The following is an 18,252-nucleotide window of genomic DNA, read 5'->3' as shown; positions in this document are numbered from 1 at the left end:
TGGGCTCCTGTCTAACACTCAGACGTGAGCTGTCCGAGGAGACATATGTGCTGATGAAGCAAGAGGCTTTATGGTCAAGGGGCACCCGGGCAGAGGTGAGGGAGCCCAGGAGCACTCTTCTGCCACATGGCTCATAGTCTCCGCTTTTATGGGAATGGGTTGGTTTCCGGGTTGTCTCTGGCCAATCATCTTGCTCAGTCTGTACTTGATCTACCCAGGGACCTTCTTGGTGGTGCGCACGCCTCTCAGCCAAGATGGATTCCAGCGCCAAGGATCCTGGGAGGTTGGTTGCTCCCAAATCCTCCTGGTCAGGCTTCAGGGCAGCGTCAGGCTCCTTATCAGGGCCTCCTGCTATGAGACAACTCATGCCAGCAGCTATTGCCTTGTTTGGCCAAGGTGGGCAGTTTTGGTCAATGATCTCCTAACAAATCTAGCGCCCTAGAATGTTGTAATGAGGACAGCTGCTACAACAAACAGACCCCAAAATATGCGAGGCTCATACACAATGGAAAAGTCACCACTGTGTTGTGTGTCATGTAACAGGACTGAGCAGCCAAATAGCCTTCTATGCAGTCTGTCAGGTACCCAAGCTACTGGAAGAAATTGAGGCCCCGTGGTTATGCATAGTATAACTGCAGAACCAGCTCAAACGGGCCCTACTCTTTCTCTAACAAGATACTGAGCTGCTTTTCAGAGACAAGAGAACAAAACTGCAAGTCATGCTTCAAGTGAAGCACAGGCAGAGGAGAAAAGTTTGACCTCAATTAACCTGGAACCAGTTTCTCCCTCTCACAGAACCAAAGTGACTGGAACCTGAACTCTGGAACCTTTTAGAAGCCACGGGCCATTGTCTAGGAAGATCTGGTGCTGAAACCACTTTTCCACACCTCCCTGCAAATGGCCAAGTTCCACAGCCCTCCAAAAAACCTACCCCGTCACACCTCCCCGGACCAACCCTCCTCCTCTAAGTCATCAAAGTTTGACCAAGCCCCAGCTTGGAGAGGCAGACCGGAGCTTTGCCCCTGTCTGCTAGCTTGGCCGCCCGGCCATAAAGCCTTTTCTCTCTGCAGACGACCATCGCCTCTGTGTTTGGTCTTTCTTCTGCAGAAGACAAAAAGCCTACTTGCTTGCTGACAGTAGCAGAGCAGGGGGCCAGAATATAAGCAGCCTGCTGTTTGGCCTAGAACCCAGTTTCTGAGCCACACTGAGCCCAAACACCAAGCTGCTTAGGTCCGTTTTAGTTTTATAGTTGGGTTTTTTTTTTTGTTTTGGTTTGGTTTGGTTTGGTTTTTTCGGTCTTTTGTCTTTTTAGAGCCACGCCCACTGCATATGGAAGTTCAGGCTAGAGATCCATTCTGAGCTAAAGCTGCCAGCCTATACCACGGCCACAGCCACACAGGATCCGAGCCACGTCTGTGACCTACACCACAGCTCATGGCAACGCCAGATCCTCAACCCACTAAGTGAGGCCAGGGATCGAACCCACATCCTCATGGATCCTAGTAGGGTTCGTTAACCACTGAGCCACAACAGGAACTCCTCATAGGTTTCTTATATCTTGACCCAGCATCATAAGGAACATTTTTATCAAATCAAGTACAGTGCTGGGAAAAAAATAAAGAACAGTGCTGAGGCTAGTTTAGTGTTGCTGAATTCTTTCAGCTTTTGCTTATCTGTGAAGGTTTTGATTTCTCCTTCAAATCTGAATGAGAGCCTTGCTGGGTAGAGTAATTTTTGCTGGAGGTTTTTTCCTTTTATCACATGAAGTATATCATGCCACTCCCTTCTGGCCTGCAGAGTTTCTGCTGAAAAATCTGCCAATAACCTTATTGGGGTTCCCTTGTATGTTACTTGTTTCTTTTCCCTAGCTGCTTTCAAGATGTTCTCTTTGTCTTTAATTTTGGTCAGTTTGATTAGTATGTGTCTCGGGGTGTTCCTCCTTGGGTTTATTTTATATGGTACTCGTTGTGCTTCCTGGATTTGAGTGAGTGGTTCCTTTCCCATTGTAGGGAAGTTTTCGGCTATTATCTCTTGGAATATTTTTTCTGTCCCCTTCTCTCTCTCTTCTCCTTCTGGCACCCTTGTAATATGGATGTTGCTGCGTTTAACATTGTCCCAGAGTTCTCTGAGACTCTCTTCATTTGTTTTCAATCTTTTGTCTCTTTTCTGTTCTGAATCCGTAATTTCCACTAATCTGTCCTCCACCTCACTTATTCCTTCTTCTGCCTCCTGTGTTCTGCTGTTGGTTGATTCTAGTGAATTTTTTATTTCAGTTATTGTATTTTGCATCTCTTCTTGTTTAAGTTTTATATCTTGTATCTCTTTGGTCAGGGTTTCCTGTAAGTTATCCCTCTTTGCCTCCAGTTTATTCCCAATGTCTTGCATCATCTTCAGCATCAACAGCCTAAGATCTTTTTCCTGGAGACTAAGAATCTCCTCATCGCTTAGCTGTTTTTCTGGGTTTTTTCCTTTCTCCCTCATCTGAGTTATAGTTCTCTGTCTTTTCATTTTGATAGGTTTTTGGGGTGGTTTCCTTTTTACAGATACAAGAGTTGTAGCCTCTCTTACCTCTGGTGTCTGCCCCCCTTGTGGCTGAGAGAATTCAGCAACACTAAACTAGCCTTACAACAAATACTAAAGGAACTTCTCTAGGCAGAAAAGAAAAGACAGCAACAGGAAAAAAAAAATTCCACAAATGACAAGGCTCACCAGTAAGGTATATATACAGTAAAGATATGAAATCATCCATGTACGATTATACCACCAAAATCAGAAATCATGAGAAGAGGTGGGTACAAATGCAGGACACTGGAGATGAACTTGCAATTAAGAGAACAACTTAAAACAATCTCATATACATATAGACTCATATCAAAACTTCAGAATAACTGCAAACCAAAAATCTACAATTAATACACAAACAAGGAATCTCTGGAGAAGAAATATATCTCATAGTAAATAAGTGCATAATCTACCATGAAGGGGGTCATTTGACATCATTCTTGGAATGCTGAAGTCTTCTTACATCTGATTCTGATTTCCTCTCCATCAAAGAATTTATGATAATTATAATGAAATAATACAAGTGTACAATTAAATAATATAGGTCTACAATTGTACTATTAATAACCATTTCTCTCCATGGTACAATGTAAAGTCTATAATGTCTTGTTTATCACATTACCTAGAATGGTGTAATGCCTTTATTGAAGAATCAATGAGATGTAACAAATTGTGAGGACATATTTATATAGTTACACTGTTTTTTAACCAGCTTATGCATTTTATATTTTACTTATTTTCAGAGGGTGTATTATTTTTGTTATGCTTACCAGTTAAGTTATTGTTTTTATTATGCTATATAAAATATTTAATGGTATATATGGCTTTCTTCTTTATAAATTTTAGTTGTATAATACACTCAATTTTAATATAATGCTAATTGTTAAAGAAAAATTGAAATGTAATAGATAATACTAAATAGTAAAGATGAAAGCCATACAAAATGGGATAAAGTATAGAATAAATTTCCTATTTGTCTCAGCATATTTTCCATTCCACTTCTCCAGAGGGAGACACTTAATCTGTTTCTTAAGATCTATGATATAATAATATGTTTGAATGTAATTGCGTTTAAATATATGTATTTTATTTTGTAAAAAAAAATTAAAGAATAGGCATTCTTCCTAAACCATGCAAACCAATCACTAAAAAAAAAAAAAAAAAAAAGAACAGTGCTGAGGAGTTCCTGTGGCTCTAGCAGGTTAAGGATCCAGCATTGTCACTGCAGCAGCTCAGGTTGCTGCTGTGGCATGGGTTTGATCCCTGCCTGGCAACTTTCACATGTCATGGGCAAGGCTAAAACAAAACAAAACAAAAAAACAGTGCTGAGTATGTTAACTTGGTATATAGAATATTTTAAATGAGGGTAAAATTGAATGAATGGTTGAATGAAAAATGACTGCTATAATGTGACTTCAGTTCTTTCCCTCTCATTTTACATTTACTTAGAGCTCTCTTTTACTATAAGCCACCTCAAATCTTTTCAGGTAGTAGATAGGTTTTTATACGCAATAAATCAGAGCATTGAAAATAAGGGCCCTGGAGTTCCCTGGTGGCCTAGTAGTTAAGGACTTGGCATTGTCACCACTATGACTCAGGTTACTGCTCAGTCTCGGGTTTGATCCCTAGCCCAGGAATTTTTGCATGCCATGGGTGAGGCAAAAGAAAAGAAAAGCAAAGAAAAGGGGGGAGGGGAGGAGAAGGGGGAGGGAAGGAAAGAAGGAAGGAAGGGAAAATAATGGACCCAAAATAGAAAGGACACTGACCTGTCTAGTTAAGCCACAGGGAGGCGACACCAGAACTACTTTTCTTAGGAAAGTCACCTCCCACGTCAGTTTAATCCAATCCAAGATTCATGCATTCGTTTCCTGTGGCTGCTGTAACAAATTATCACAAATTTACCAGCTTAAAACAACAGAAGCGTACTCCCTTACGGTTCTGGAGGCCCTGGAGGAGAATCTGTTCCATGTGGCTTTCAGCTGCATCACTCCAATCTTACCGGCCAGCACTTAAAATCTCCCTTTGATCCATCTTCACATCACCTTTGTCTTTATCAAATCTTCTTTGCATCCCTCTTATAAGAATATTATGGGAGTTCCGTCGTGGCTCAGTGGTTAACAAATCTGACTAGGAACCATGAGGTTGCGGGTTTGATCCCTGGCCTCACTCAGTGGGTTGGGGATCCGGCTGTTGCTGTGAGCTGTGGTGTAGGTCATAGATGCGGCTTGGATCCCAAGTTGCTGTGGCTCTGGCGTGGGCCGGTGGCTATAGCTCCGATCAGACCCCTCGCCTGGGAACCTCCATATGCTGTGGGTGTGGCCCTAGAAAAGACGGAAAAAAAAAAAAAGAATATTACGTGCGAGCACTCAGAGACCATCTGGATAATCCACGTTAATCACTCCACCTCGGAGTTACCCTCGTGGTGCAGTGGTTAATGAATCCGACTAGGAACCATGGGGTTTCGGGTTTGGTCCCTGCCCTTGCTCAGTGGGTTAACGATCCGGCATTTCCGTGAGCTGTGGTGTAGGTTGCAGACGCGGCTCGGATCCCGCGTTGCTGTGGCTCTGGCGTAGGCCAGTGGCTACAGCTCCGATTGGACCTCTAGCCTGGGAACCTCCATATGCCGCGGGAGCAGCCCAAAGAAATAGCAAAGGCAAAAAAAAAAAAAAAAAAGTGGGCAGAGGCGCTGAAAAGGCAGTTTTCCAAAGAGGACATAACGACGGCCAACAGGTACATGAAAAGATGCTTGACATCACTCATCAGGGACAAGCACATCAAAACCACAATAAGCTATCACCTCCCACCTGTCAGAATGGCCATCATCAAAAAGATCCAACCTAACAAGTGGAGGACGTGGAGAAAAGGGAATTCCTCTGCACTGCTGGTGGGAATGTAAAGTGGTGCGGCCACAATGGAGGTTCCTCAAAAAATTAAAAATAGAACTACGATATGAGACAGCAATTCCATGCCTGCGTATTTTTCCAAAGAAAACAAAACCACCTGTTCAAAAAGGTACATGCAGGAGTTCCTGTCATGGCTCAGCAGGTTAAGAATCTAACTAGTATCTATGAGGATGCAGGTCCAATCCCTGGCCTCGCTCAGTGGGTTAAGGATCCGGCCTTGCCACAGACTGCAGCATAGCTCACAGATGTGGCTCAGATCTGGCAATGCTGTGGCCATGGTGTAGGCCAGTAGCTATAGCTCCAATTTGACTTCTAGCCTGGGAACTTCCATATGCCAAGGGTGTGGTCATAAAAAAAAGAAAAAAAAAAAAGACACATGCAACATGCGTCCTATGTTTGTTACAGTACTATTTACAGTAGCCAAGATATGGGAGAAACCTAAGTGCCCATCAATATCAATAGATGAATGGATAAAGATGTGGTATATATGTATGTGTGTGTATGTATACATACATATATATATGCATAATGGAATATTACTCAGCCATAAAAAAGAACGAAACCTTGCCATTTGCAACAACATGGATGGACCTAGAGGGCATCATGCTAAGTGAAATAAGTCTAAAAAACAAAACAAACAAACATAACAGAAACAGAGTCATAGATTCAGAGAACAAATAGGTGGTAGCCAAAGGCGGTGTGGTAGGGAATGAGTGAAATAGGTAAAGGGAATTAAGAGGTACAAACTTCCAGCTCCAAAGTAAAGGAGTCACGGGGCTGAAATGTACAGTGTGGGGAATACAGTCGATAATTATGTAACACCTTTGTATGGCGACAGGTGGGGAGCATTCTGTAATGCATAGACATACTGAATCACTATGTTGTACACCAGGAACTCATAGAGTGTCACTCAATTATACTTCAAAAAAAATTATGACGGGGCGTTCCTTTGTGGCACAGCAGGTTAAGTATCCGACATTGTCACCGCAGCAGCTTGGGTTCAATCCCGGCCTCAGAAACTTCTACCTGCCTCAGGTGTGCCCAAAACAAACAAATAATATATATATATATATATGATTGGAGTGGAAGGGCAGTGAATTAGGTGCTAAACCCTAAACACTTCAAGGATTCAGGAGTAACCAGGGGTGGGTGGATATCTGCAGCAACAGTTCCACTACACAGCAGGAGATTTAGAGCTGGGGTGGGGGAAGAGGGAAGAGTCTGGAAGCACAGCAAGGAGATCACCGACCCCACCCCCTGCCCAGGGGCAGGAGGAGGGAGCGACAGAAGACAGTCACCATTTGAGCTAGGGGTAGGGAAAGCAGTGTCCCCAGGGAGATCCAGTTTTCCAGAAGAGCTAGAAGGTGAAGGAACTGTCCACAGAAGACAAATCCTAGGGCCCTGCCCAGGCCTGTGTTTGGAGGGGCTCGGTGGAGGGTTTTAGCATCAGGGGGTGGGAGACAGGATGGGAGAAGCAGAAGTGGGGCCAGATGGGGATTAGATGCAGGGAGACGGCTGACCAGGGACCATAAACAGGGATAAAGGGTGTAATGAGATTAGTCCTGGCCTCTGCAGCAGAACCTGGTGGGGCTAAGGGGCTGGTGAGGCTGTCAGGGAGAAGAGCAGAGTGCAGAGAAATGTATTAAACATACAATGCAGAAACAATCCTGCATTGGGGGGAGGTATCTTGCCAGCTGCTTATAGTAAACATTTCAAATCTGACCAAAGACGTGGGGGAGATGGACTTTTCCAGAACTCTGACTCCTACCAAGAATGGTCAAGAAAATGAACAATTCGGTGAAAAAGAAGAGAGCACAACAACAGATCCCAATACAGATTTGATTTCACATATAACAATAGTGGAGGAGTTCCCTGGTGGCTCAGTGGGTTAAGTATCTGGCATTGTCACTTCTGTGGCTCAGGTTCAATCCCTGGCCGAGGAACTTCCACAGGCCACAGTTACAGGAAAAAACAAGCAAACAATGGTAAAATTTCAATTCAGTGAGGAAAGAATGGTACTTTATGTAATAAATGATGCTGGATCAACTGGAATCCCACCAGGAAGAAAATGAGATAGAACCCCTACCTCTCGCCATAATCAAATAAAAAATAAATTTCCAATGGTTTAAATGCATATATGAAAACAATATTCAGATTAAATAAAATATATATTCCCAAAAATATTTTAAACCAGACCAGAAAGCCAGAAACTACAGGAAAAAAAGGGAGACACACTTAATTACAAAGAAAAAAAAAAACTGTGACTCGTTCAAGGCAAAAGATACCTCAGCCAAGATCAAAGGGAATTAATAGAATAAGAAATCGTTTGAAATTCATGTGCGAGATAAGTTAACATCTATATTGTACAAAGAGCCCCTACTACAAACTGACAAGAAAAAGACAATCCACTAGAAAAAAAGGAAAAAGAGAAAGCTCATGGAAGAGCATGCCAAGCATCTAATAAGCATATGACAAGATGCTGAGTCTCACTGGTTGTCAGGAAAATGTAAATTAAGGTAATAGGGTGCTAACACTTGCTACACTTAGATCAACCAAAAAAGAAAAACACAAACGATACCTGATGTCCGTGGGAATATGGGAGAAAGGCGTCTACTCTCATTCATTCCTGATGAAAATGTGTTGTATTACAGCCTTTTATGGAAAATAATCTGGAAATATCGATTGAAACTGAAACATACACACCCTTTAACCTAGCAATTCACACCTGGGTGTCAACCCACTTAAAAATAAAAGCAATAAAAGCAAGAGCATACAAGGCCGGATATGTGCCATAAAGAACATTTATGGTCGAACTAACGGTGAAAACAAAACAAGACAAAGCTGAAAAACAGAGGGAAAGCAGTAAGTGAATGAATGGTGGGGCATCCACGCTATGGGATATTACAGCCGTTGAAAAGGATGAATTAGGAGTTTCTGTTGTGATGCAGTGGGAACAAATCTGACTAGGAACCATGAGGATGCAGGTTCGATCCCTGGCCTTGCTCAGTGGGTTAAGGATCCAGCGTTGCCGTGAACTGTGGTGTAGGTCCCAGATGAGGCTCGGATCTGGCGTTGCTGTGGCTCTGGCGAAGGCTGTCAGCTGTAGCTCTGATTCTACCTCTAGTCTGGGAACCTCCATATGCTGCAGATGTGGCCCTAAAAAGAAAAAATAAGGATGAATTAATCACTTTAAATGGAATATAACCCATAAAAATTCTGAATCACTGTTTTACAACTAAAACTAATCTAATGCTATAAATCAACTATATCTCAATTTTAAGAAAGGATGAATTAGAACTATGCTAATTGGTGTGAAGAATTAAGTTAAATAAGCAAGTAAAAGAGATGTGGGAATTCCCATTGCGGCTCAGCAGGTTAAGAACTTGACTAGTATCCACAAGGAGGCAGGTTCGATCCCTGGCCTCACTCAGTGGGTTAAGAGTCTGGTGTTGCCATGAGCTGTGGTGTAGGTCGCAGACACAGCTCAGATCTGGCATTGCTGTGGTCTAAGCCAGCAGCTGTAGCTCCGATTCAACCCCTAGCCTGGAAACTTCCACCTACCACAGGTGTGGCCCTAAAAAGACCAAAAAAAAAAAAAAAAAAAAAAAAAAGTGTATATAACATGGTCATATTTTTATATTTGAATAGTGACAAGATAATCCTATTTTCAGCTCCAGTTTCAGTGATTTTGGGGGGTTTTTTGGGTTTTTTTGTCTTTTGTCCTTTTCAGGACCACATCTGTGGTATATGGAGGTTCCCAGGCTAAGGGTCTAATCAGAGCTGTAGCTGCCGGCCTACACCAGAGCCACAGCAACACGGGATCTGAGCCATGTCTTCGGCCTACACCATAGCTCATGGTAATGCCAGATCCTTAACCCACTGAGCAAGGCCTGGGATCGAACCTGCAACCTCATGGTTCCTAGTCAGATTCATTTCCATTGCACCACGACGGGAACTCCCAGTTTCGGTGTTTTTACATGTGAATCTATCAATAAGTAGCGAGTCTGGAAGGACATGTACCAGAGTGTAAACACTGGTTTTCTGGGGAAAGAAAATGAAAAGAAGCAAGCAAGTTAAAAATGTGTAAGCAGGAGTTCCCATCGTGGCTCAGTGGTTAGCAAATCCAACTAGCAACCATGAAGTTGCGGGTTCGATCCCTGGCCTCACTCAGTGGGTTAAGGATCCTGCCGTGAGCTGTAATGTAGGTCGCAGACTCGGCTCAGATCCCGCATTGCTGTGGCTCTGGCGTAGGTCAGCGGCTACAGGTCCGATTAGACCCCTAGCCGTGGGTGTGGCCCTAGAAAAGGCAAAAAGACAAAAAAGAAAAAGAAAAAAGTGTGAGCAGTGGAGTTCCCTTCGTGGCTCAGTGGAAATGAATCTATGAGAACGCAGGTTCAAGTCCTGACCTTGCTCAGTGGGTTAAGGAGCCAGAGTTGCTGTGAACTGTGGTGTAGGTCAAAGACACGGCTCAGATCTGGCGTTGCTGTGGCTGTGGTGTAGGCTGGAAGCTGTAGCTCTGATTTGACCCTTGGTCTGGAAACCTCCATATGCCACCAGTGCAGCCCTCAAAAGACAAAAAAAAAAAAAAAAAAAAGTGTAAGCAGTGATGTGATGGGCACCCAGCAAGAAAGCAGATAAAGGGAGGGAGTGCCAAGATCTTCAAATGCCACAGAGAAGGCAGGTAAGACAAAGACTGAAACTGTCACCAAAATTTAGTGACAGGGATGTCTACATGCTTTGAGTAGAGCAGTTTTAGTAACACACAGGCATCTGAAGCTACCTGGCAGAGTGCAGGGGAGCATAAATGGGCTAAGAGAAGAGCCCGTCTGGTAGATGCACGGGTGGGTAAGGATGGTTTGAATACGATGTCAACATGAAACCATGTGAAGGGCTACATGGTTTTTCAAATTTACGTATGCATAGGCAAGCATAAAAAGTTGAAATCAGGAGTTCCCGTTGTGGCTCAGCAGTTAGCGAACCTGACTAATATCGATGAGGATGCAGTTTCAATCCCTGGCCTTGCTCAGTGGGTTAAGGATCCGGCGTTGCCATGAGCTGTGGTGTAGGTCAGAGACGCAGCTCAGATCTGGCGTTGCTGTGGCTGTGGTATAGGCGGGAGCTACAGCTCCAATCTGACCCCTAGCCTGGGAACCTCCGTATGCCCCAGGTATGGCCCTAAAAGGACAAAAAAAAAATTTTTTTTTTTTTAAATCAACGAGTTCCCACTGTGCCCAGCAGGTTAAGAACCTGACATAGTGTCCATGAGGATTCGGGTTCGATCCCTGGCCTTGTTCAGTGTGTTAAGGATCTGGCGTTGCCACAAGCTGCAGTGTAGGTTGCAGATGTGGCTCAGATCTGGCATGGCTGTGGCTGTGGTATAGGCCGGCAGCTGCAGCTCTGATTTGACCCCAAGCCTGGGAACTTACATATGATGCAGGCCATTTAAAAAAAAAAAAAAAAAAAAAAAAAAAAAAAAAAGACCTTGAGTAGAGCAGTCTTAGTAGCACACAGACATCAGAAGCCACCTGGCAAATGGTAGGTAGGGGAGCATAAACAGCCAAGAGAATAGCCTGCCTGATAGACCAGAAGGGCACAAGGGTAGGTAAGAATGGTTGGAATTAGATGTCAGCTTAAAACCATATGAGGAGCTACATGGTTTTTCAAATTTATGTATGCAGAGACAAGCATAGAAAGTCGAAATCATAGGTGTGGTGTAGACAACCCTTCTGAACATGTGGTTGTGAATGGGATTAAAACATGATGGCAGGACCTTGAGGGGATTACAGCATTTTACTCCAGAGGGAGAGACTTGAACATGTTCATAGGCTTCTGGGACTGAGCCAGTTGGGAAAGGGAGGAAGCTGAGGAGGTTTGAAAAGGGATCATGAGGGGAGCCCCAGAGAGGCCCGTGGTTCTGAGCCTGGCTGCACATCAGAACCACTGGGCCCCCCCAGAACTACTTATCCAGACTCTCCAGAGGTTGAGCCAAAGAATCTGGATTTTAAGCCCCTTGAATAGCATTTTAACAGGACAGCAATTAGAGTTCCCTGGTAGCCCAGTAAGTTAAGGATCCAGCCTTGTCACTGCTGTGGCTCTGGTTACAGCTGTGGTGTGGTTTTGATCCCTGCACCAGGGGAACTTCTGCATGCTGTGTGCACAGCAAAATAATAAAATAGGAAATGAAATGGCCAAGAATAGCTTCCCTAAAAAGGACTCTTGCTCAATTGCATATCAGAACATGATAAAAGTACAATGAAAAGGAGAGGGTGGTTTTGTGCAAGGACAGACTGAAGACTAGAAACCGATGCTGAGACGGACACTTGAGTTGGGACTTGTAGGCACTAAAGAGCACAGGGAAGAGAGAGTCTTTTCAATAAAGAGATTTGAGTGTTCATATGGGAGAAAAAAAATGAGACTTGACCCTTACCTCACACCATAAACAAATCTCACGTGGGTGGTCATCATATGGAGGGCAGACAACATAGATTATAAAATAGAAGGTGAAAGAAAAGTTTGAGGATGCGATCCTCAGGGTGGTGACAGATGACTTTTCATGACACCAAAGTTCAACAAATTTGGTTTCATTAAGAATAATAAGGAGTTCCGAGAGTTCCCGTCATGGCGCAGTGGTTAATGAATCCGACTAGGAACCACGAGGTTGCAGGTTCGACCCCTGGCCTTGCTCAATGGGTTAAGGATCCGGCGTTGCCGTGAGCTGTGCTGTAGGTTGCAGACTCATCTCGGACCCCACGTTGCTGTGACTCTGGCGTAGGCTGGTGGCTACAGCTCCAATTAGACCCCTAGCCTGGGAACCTCCATATGCCACAGGTAGCAGCCCTAGAAAAGGCAAAAGAAAGAAAGAGGAGTTCCCGTCGTGGCACAGTGGTTAAGGAATCCGACTAGCAACAATGAGGTTGCAGGTTCGGTCCCTGGCCTTGCTCAGTGGGTTAACAATCTGGCGTTGCTGTGAGCTGTGCTGTAGGTTGCAGACACGGCTCAGATCCCGAGTTGCTGTGGCTCTGGCGTAGGCCAGTGGCTACAGCTCCGATTCGACCCCTAGCCTGGGAACCTCCACATGCCGAGGGAGCAGCCCAAAGAAATAGCAAAAAGACCAAAAAAAAAAAAAAGAAAGAAAGAAAGAAAGAAAGAATAATAAGGAGTTCCTGTTGTAGCTCAGTGGTAACAAACTCAACTAATATTCAGGAGGACTCAGGTTCGATCCCTGGCCTTGCTCAGTGGGTTAAGGATCCGGCATTGCTGTGAGCTGTGATGTAGGTCGCAGACATGGCTCGGATTCTGCTTTGCTGTGGCTTCGGTGTAGGCTGGTGGCTACAGCTCCACTGGACCCCTAGCCTGGGAACCTCCATATGCTATGGGTGCAGCCCTAAAAAAGACAAAAGACCAAAAAAAGAAAAAAAAAAAGGAATAATAAAGAGTTCCCTTGTGGCTTAGTGGGTTAAAGACCTGGGTTGTTGCTGCTGTGGCATGGGTTCCATCACTGGCCTGAGAAGTTCAGCATGACACAGGCTCAGCCAAAAAGGAAAAAAAAATGACTGATAAATAATTGCATTTGTACAACACTCTAAAACAGGCAAGATGATACCACCGTGTTTAGGAAAGCCTACTCAGGCTGAAAATGATCCAGGGAAGCCATGACTTGACTGCACAGAAGTCAGGGCAGTGGTTCCATGAAGGGGAAGAGGGGATGGGGCTTTGAGACGCTAACAGTGTTCTATTTCCTGATCTTATAAGGTTACATGGGAGCTGACTTTGTAATAATACAATAACTTGTACATTTATGTTGTATGCTTTTTTCCTCTATCTGTGTTCACATAAAGATTTTTTTTTTTTTTTTGAAGTTCCAGTCGTGGCTCAGCAGAAACGAATCTGACTAGCATCCATGAGGACGCAGGTTCAATTTCTGGCCTTGCTCAGTGGGTTAAGGATCTGGTGTTGCCATGAGCTGTGGTGTAGGTCGCAGATGCGGCTCACATCTGGCGTTGCTGTGGATGTGGCGTAGGCCAGCAGCTACAGCTCCAATTTGATCCCTAGCCTGAGAACCTCCATATGCCCTGGTTGTGGTCCTAAAAAGATTTTTTAAAGGGGGGTGGGGGTGGGGCTTTTTAGGGCCACACCCAAGGCATATGGAGGTTCCCAGGCTAGGGGTCAAATCGGAGCTACAGCTGCCGGCCACAGCCATAGCAATGCCAGATCTGAGCCACATCTGTGACCTATACCACCACTTATAGCAATGCCGTATCCTTAACTCACTGAGCGAGGCCAGGGTTCGAACCTGAGTCCTCATGGATGCAAGTCAGATTCGTTTCCGCTGAGCTACAATGGAAACTCCTCACATAAAGATTTTAAGGAGTTCCCTAGTGGCCTAGCAGTTAAGGATCCAGCACTGTCACTGCCGTGGCTTGGGTTGGATCTCTGGCCCAGGAACTTCTTTCTGCCTGATATGGACGTGGCCAAAAAGAAAAAAGATTTTAGGGAAAATAACATCCTGTGTATTCTGATAAGCAACCACATAAGACTCCCCTCATTTAGAGCCTCAGAGAAGCAGAAGTGTCATAGCCGTGTCTGTTTCGGGTAACAGAATCCAACCTTGACTCACGGATCTCATATCCACTCACAGTTTCAGGAATGGCTGGCTCCAGACACTCCAACAAGATTATTAGGAACCTCCCCCCTTTGTTCAGCTTTTCACTATTCTGCAGGCTCTCGACCCCAGGACAGCCCCTGACAAGTCCAGGCTATGTCCCGCCAGGTGAGCCGCATGAGCAGAAAGAAAAGGTCCCCTTTTTCAGAGTCTCAGCCACAGTGCTGCACTGACTCTCCTTGGACTGGCCAGGGTCACATCCTGCCCTGACCAGTTGCTGTAGCCAAGGGTCTGAAATATGATCGCCCAGAGGTGAGCCTCACCTGAATCATATTCTCCATATGGGGGGAAATTAATTTTCATCCAAGGAAAAGGTAGGTGTCATTACCAACAGAAAAGGGAAGAGATGCTTAAGCGGAACAGTGGGCATCAAGGGGCCAGAAGCCCCAGGGAGGTCCGAGGAGAGATGTGGTGCAACAAAACGGGCACGGGGTCAGGGGAGGGGACTGTCACTAGAAAGTGGGATGTCTGAACTGTCATTGCAGAGGTGGGGCAGTTTCTGGTGATGACAGGGTCTGAGGTGTGGCCTTGGCGGTGGGTGGCAGGGCTGTCAAGGAGCCAAGACACCAGGGTGCTGGAGGCACCAGAGCCCATGCCCAAGTCCCCATTAGCAAGGGTGGAACCCTAATAAAATGTGGTCACACGTGATCACTCTCAGAAGGGTATCTAATGCAAGACACAACCCAACAGCAAAGTAATTAACAAGCAATTTCATTCTTTAGTCACAGCTCTCAAGGGACTGAGAGGAAATCATATACATAGTTCACAGCCACACTAATTAAAATCCCCTTTCCTGGAACCCTCCTACACTGCTGGTGGGGATTAAACTGGTACAACCACTATGGAAAAACAGTACAGAGATTCCTCAGAAAACTAAAAATAGAACTACCAGCAATCTCCCTCCTGGGCATCTATCCAGACAAAACTGTAATTCAAAAAGATACATGCAGGAGTTCCCATCGTGGCGCAGTGGTTAACGAATCCGACTAGGAACCATGAGGTTGCAGGGTCGATCCCTGGCCTTGCTCAGTGGGTTAAGGATCCGGCGTTGCCGTGAGCTGTGGTGTAGGTTGCAGACGCGGCTCGGATCCTTCGTTGCTGTGGCTCTGGTGTAGGCCGGTGGCCGATTAGACCCCTAGCCTGGGAACCTCCATATGCCGCAGGAAGCGGCCCTAGAAAAGGCAGAAAGACCAAAAAAAAAAAAAAAAAAAAAAAAAAGATACATGCAGGGAGCTCCCATTGTGGCCCAACAGAAACGAATCTGACTAGTATCCATGAGGATGTGAGTTCAATCTCTGACCTTTCTCAGTGGGTTAAGGATCCAGTGTTGCCCTGAGCTGTGGTATAGGCTGGCAGCTGTAGCTCCAATTCAACCCCTAGCCTGGGAACTTCTATGTGCTGCAGGTGCGGCCCTAAAAAGCAAAAAAAAGCATGCAGGAGTTCCCGCTGTGGCGCAATGAGATTGGCAGTGTCTTAGGAGTGCTGGAACTCAGGTTCAAACCTTGGCCTGGCCCAGTGGGTTAATGATCTGGTGTTACCACAGCTTCAGCTTAGGTCTCAACTGTGGCCCAGATCTGATCCCTGGACCAGTAACTCCATATGCTACCGGGCAGCCCACAAAAAAAAAAAAAAAGGTACATGCACCCATGTGTTCCTAGCAGCACTGTTCACAACAGCCAAGACAAGGAAACAACCTAAATGTCCATCAACAGATGAATGGATTAAGAAGATGTGGGGCGTTCCCGTCGTGGCGCAGTGGTTAACGAATCTGACTAGGAACCATGAGGTTGCAGGGTCGATCCCTGGCCTTGCTCAGTGGGTTAAGGATCCGGCGTTGCCGTGAGCTGTGGTGTAGGTTGCAGACGCGGCTCGGATCCCGCGTTGCTGTGGCTCTGGCGTAGGCCGGTGGCTACAGCTCCGATTGGACCCCTAGCCTGGGAACCTCCATATGCCGCGGGAGCGGCCCAAGAAATAGCAACAACAACAACAAAAAAAACAAAAGACAAAAAAAAAAAAAAAAAAAAAGAAGATGTGGTACTTTTGTTAACCTCACAAGTTCCCAAGCCCCTTTCCCTGAGAGATTGGTATTCAGTGCCTGACCTGAGGCCCAGGAATTTGGAATGTTCAAAAGAGCCCCAGGTGAGTTTTGGAGTTCCCATCAGGGCTCAGCAAAAACTAATCTGACTAGGAACCATGAGGTTGCGGGTTCAATCCCTGGCCTTGCTCAGTGGGTTAAGGATCCTGCATTGCCATGAGCTGTGGTGTAGGTTGCAGACGCAGCTCAGATCCTGCGTTGCTGTGGTGTAGGCTGGCAGCTGTAGCTCCAATTTGACCCCTGGTCTGGGAACTTCCATATGCTGCAGGTATGGCCCTAAAATGAAAAAAAAAAAAAAAAGAGAGAGAGCGAGAGAGAGAGCCTCAGGTGATTTTTATCCCCAAACCGATTTAGGAATCTCAGGGCCTGAGGATGTCCAAAGGACCTTGCAGCTGAGACCTATGAGGCTAATCTGAGACTCTGAAATTCCTAGTTGCCAGTTACCAAAACCACCTTACTTTCCTAAAGGAGGGTAATGGTAACCATCACAGAGCTGTTTCATTAAGTAAACGGAAGTGAAAGAAAATAAGGCTTTAGCATTTACCTAATAACATCTTTGTGTTATTCCCAGTCATCCTCTGCTTCAGCTTGGCTGGTCCTCTGGAAGAGCGTGTGTTCCTACCGCCACCTGGTGGTGAGATTAAGTCAGTGCATGCACATAGCCATTTCCCTTTTCTGAGCCCTACCCTGCCCCAACTCCCGCCCAAACCTTTCCATCCCAGGCTCAACCTATTCAGAAGCCTCAAGTCCCTCCGTGAGAGTGGAAGATCAAGGTGGGATGGCCTGGGTTCTGAGGGTCTCAGCAGCCCCAAGAATCCATTCCACAGCCTCAATCCAGGATGGTGAGTCACTGGCATCCATCTGCCACCCTGGCTGGTCCTGCCCAGGCCTGACCCTGCATGAGGCCTGGTCTGCCCTGGCCTCTCCTTAGCAGTAAGGATGGAGCTGAATGCCAGCTCTGTGCCAGGGGCCCTACAGACATCATCTCCTTCGGCTCTCACACAAAGTATAAGGTCTTACACCTTTTCCATAGATGAGAAAATTGAGGCTCAGAGAAGTTAAGTGACTGGCACAAAATCACACAGCTTGCAATGGCAGAGCCAGGTCTCAACTGCACGTGGATCTTAAACCACAGCTATTTCCACTAAGATACAAAGTGTCTAAGCTAATGATTTCCCCACCTTGGCTGGACACCAAATTCACCTGGGGAGCCTTAACTACAAATGCCTGGGCTCCAGGGCAGAGATTCTGGTTAACTGGTGTAAAATGCAGCTTGAGCACTGCGGTTTTGTGAAGCTCCCCTAAGTATTCTCGTGGGCAGCCAGTAGGAACCACTCCTCTGAACCCACACATTCTGTTTTCTGTTTCTTAAGGCTCTGCTCTCTGCTCTGAGAGTAACATCAGACTTCTCATAAGTGAACTGAGCCCAGATATTCTGCTCCCCCGGGACTCGAGGTGCAATAGAGGGCCAGAGTGCCATGGGACAGTCTCCAGCCTGGAGCAGGAGACCTGGAGAGTGGAGGGTGCGCTCCCTGGCCCATTCTGGAGCGAGGCCTGTGGATGTGAAACCCCCAGTTCTGCTGCGTCCTGGCTGTGTGGCCTTGGGCAAATGACTTCACTTTTCTGTGAAGTTGCCTCCTATGGAAAACGTATGAAAGTAGCATCAACCGCGTAAAATGGCTGTGAGCCTTAAATGAGCTAATACAGAAAAAACACTTGGAACAATGCCCGGAAGCCAGCAAGCTCCCAGTAAATGTTACAACCACTGGTGCTGCTATTACTGTTATTATTCCTGACTCTGACAATAGCTTGCCATGTAGACTACTCACCATTCTTTCCGGAGTAGCAGAAACCTTCTTTTCCTTTTTAGACCTGCTAGTCTATAGCAGCAAATACAGAGAGCTCCGCCCACAGGCAGGCACATGACTCGAGGTGGCCAATCAGAGTACCGCATCCTCTTGGCCGGAAGCCCTTCAGTCCAGGGGAAAGCAAGGGACCCAGGTGGAGCCAGGCAGGCCCCCACTTGAGGG

The sequence above is a fragment of the Sus scrofa genome, chromosome 7 (assembly GCF_054392235.1).
Source record: "Sus scrofa isolate SSC_HxYL_T2T_F1_AM1 chromosome 7, Sscrofa_HxYL_maternal_Yorkshire_Landrace_v2.0, whole genome shotgun sequence".
NCBI lineage: Eukaryota > Metazoa > Chordata > Mammalia > Artiodactyla > Suidae > Sus > Sus scrofa.
The sequence above is the reverse complement of the archived record's forward strand: the minus strand, read 5'-3'. Positions refer to the sequence as shown.